The sequence below is a fragment of the Astatotilapia calliptera genome, chromosome 3 (assembly GCF_900246225.1).
Source record: "Astatotilapia calliptera chromosome 3, fAstCal1.2, whole genome shotgun sequence".
Classification (NCBI taxonomy): domain Eukaryota; kingdom Metazoa; phylum Chordata; class Actinopteri; order Cichliformes; family Cichlidae; genus Astatotilapia; species Astatotilapia calliptera.
In genome coordinates, this window is record NC_039304.1 from 48,637,943 (window position 1) to 48,641,113 (window position 3,171).

The window sequence follows — 3,171 nt, forward strand, 5'->3', positions numbered from 1 at the left end:
TCTGCAGCAGGGCCGTCTTTAGTTGACCATCATTCTTTTTTGCTGAGAAAATGCATTGCACTACAGAGGGCACAAAGGAAAGGGATTAATAGAACAAATATTAAATTAAAACTGAAAGAAAAAGTATTTGAATTATGATGTATTTGATGTCAATCTGCCAGTAATCCTGAACATCCAAGTCTTTTAATGGTAGTCTGTAAATGGCAGCAGAAAACTGGACATTATATTTCATACTTACTAATTGTTGATTTCTTGCATTTCCAGAAGATAAAAGCACCTCCAACAAGCACAAAGCCAAAAGCTAAGCCACTAACTGTGCCAATAATGATACAATAGACGCAAGAACATGGGGAACAGGCCAAAGCTGAAATGAAATGATCAAACAAATAATTATATATATTATTTTGCAATTAATTTAGCGTATACAAGATAGCACTAAAAGACTACACAGATCAAGACTACAATACTAATATATATATATATATATATATATCTTTATGCTAAGTCCAGGATAAAGCAGAATATGTACCATTCTCTGTGTGCTTGCTGCTTGTATCAGTTTGATCCTCTGTGTCACTTTTGGAAGTCACGGTCCTAATCAATGACCCTGGGGAAAATATCACATTATGCAGCAAGGTTTTTTAAAACAAGATATCAGTGACCGCGCAAATAATTTGAAATATGGTCATAAAACTTTACATAGTTTACTTTTAGGACATGTTCATATCTTACCTTTTTTATTAGTAGTGAGTGGAGATGGCATGATAATATAAACCCAACAGATTTAAAACATTACCATGTGAGTTCTTTTTAACCATTACTTTTAGAAATAATGCTCATACTAGAGGATGTCCTGAAATAGACAATTTGCAGAGCTGAGGCCAATCCCATAATCTCGAGTAGAAATGTTAGCATATTTTTATACAGCATATATATTATACAGCATTGTCATCAAAGAAATCACGTTAGCAAGTGCTTAAGATTTTTGTAGGGCTTAGCATATGATAAACTACCAATGCTGTAGTACTAGTAATGTCCTTAGCCCTTAGGAGAACAGTGTAACGTTGGGTTGTGTTGTGTGGTTGAGAAGAGGCGGCAAAACACCTAGCAGGCTAGGCGGAAGGATACACACCCACGCTGGTATCAGTAATCCACGGTGGTTCTTTAATACGCACTCTTCAGCAACCGTATAAAAGCCCGGCTGAACGGCTGCGGCTCAACAACAAAAATGCCCAGCGTTCATACAACCCAAGCGCTGCAAACAAAACAAAAAAAAGGGTCTGGAAAAGAAAACATAAGTCCCTCTCTCGTTAAGCATGAGCGTGAAGGCACGTGTCCCCACACCATCACAGAGAGAGAGAGCAGTGGCACAAACTGATGACACCATCAACCCTCGACTTGGGTGTCTTAAAGGGACACCACACCATAGTGGCTGTTACAACAGGCCAAAGCTGAAATGAAATGATCAAACAAATAATTATATATATTATTTTGCAATTAATTTAGCATATACAAGATAGCACTAAAAGACTACACAGATCAAGACTACAATACTAATATATAGATATATATATCTTTATGCTAAGTCCAGGACAAAGCAGAATATGTACCATTCTCTGTGTGCTTGCTGCTTGTATCAGTTTGATCCTCTGTGTCACTTTTGGAAGTCACGGCTTAAGATTTTTGTAGGGCTTAGCATATGATAAACTACCAATGCTGTAGTACTAGTAATGTCCTTAGCCCTTGATGAAAATGTTTACAAGTTTATTTGTTAAATATACATTACCTGAATATAACAGGATGCAAAGAAAAATCCAGCAAAAGATATAGGTCCTCATCCTTGGCTTCTGTAAAAACTAAAAAAAAAATGTAATTGATGTAAGTTAACATAGATCAGCAAAATCTTCTTACATAAGAATAATAAAGACACAGCGATAAGTTCAGCAGATAAGCTTTTCTTTTTTGTAAAGGAATATTTAACATAAATTTATTTGAGAATTCAGGAAATGTGTAAGAACAAACCATGTGTGCAGCCATGAGAAAGTAATACAAATATTTAAACAAATAAATAAATAAATTGTAAATTTAAGTGTTAAGTGATTGTGAATTTGTGAATTTTATCAAATGGTACGTACATACCTTGGAGTGTGGCAGCATGTCAGCTCATCTCAGAAAGATAGGAAGTAAGTTGCCTGGTCAAAGTCCATTTATAAAATCTTGCTATCTCTCTTAATTGCTATTACCCTAGAGTAATGACTGTATACAGATATATACTTAACCCATGACTTTTACCTCAAGGTCAAATTGAAGAACTGCTGTCAGCTAATTACAACACACACAACAAACACAAAAAAGACACAAAAAACATAGTCTAAAAAATGTAGGAGCTTCGAATGATGTCTGTTGTTCAGTCCCATCAAAATGCTGATAGTATTTGCTACGATAGTAATTAATCCCAGACTGCTATAAACCAGCTATGTTGCAGCAACAACAAACTGGCTCCTTTCATTTTAACTGTGTGTTTACCAGGATTGACCTTTAGACATAATAACAGCAGGTAAATGAATACACCAGAGATAACTTCTTCTAAGAAAACTTTAGATATGTTCTTTGATAGCTTATCATGAGAATAATAAAAATAAAATGTCCATAAAATGAACAGATGGCAGTACAGAAGGAAAAGTAAATACGAAAGAAAAAAGGAAAAGAAAACTGCTGTGAAGGCTTTTTGGGGGATCACATATTTTTTCACAAGATTTTTTCTGAATAATTTCTGTTAATTTTTTTTCTGTTAATTTTGTATTTACCAACCACATTGCAGCAGCAGCACAGCGCAGCAGCTTCAGCAATGAAGGTGCTGAACATTGTCCATTTAAACTCAATGTCCCCAGTCTCTTTCATAATGCGGTCAAAGCTCTGCAGGAGGTGGGAGTTAAAGATCTCGTGGACTGAGGCCTCTGCCAGGTGTTCCCTCACTGTACATGTAGGTGCACCAGGTTTGTCCACCATCCTCCATGACCACCTGATCCAACTCAACACCAGGTGGTGAATAGTTGACAGCTCAGCACCTCTCTTCACTTGAGTGTGCAGAACATACAGCTGCAGATCTGATGATACGATTACAAAATCCTGGTGCCATGCACTTATGGACAACGTTAGGTTCGAAAATAA

General features: G+C 36.3%; 1 long non-coding RNA gene across 2 annotated transcripts; it reads right to left on the reverse strand.

Moving 5' to 3' along the window:
• Window positions 1-535: 535 nt before the first annotated feature.
• On the reverse strand, window positions 536-2,201 carry LOC113019632 (uncharacterized). Of its 2 annotated transcripts, none has more exons than XR_003272069.1 (3): window positions 2,140-2,201; window positions 1,787-1,856; window positions 536-607 (listed from the first exon to the last, which is right to left on the reverse strand). It is a non-coding gene; the product is annotated as an uncharacterized LOC113019632 (long non-coding RNA). The 2 variants fall into 2 exon arrangements; XR_003272068.1 differs by having other exon boundaries at window positions 2,136-2,188.
• Between the last annotated feature and the right edge of the window lie 970 nt (window positions 2,202-3,171).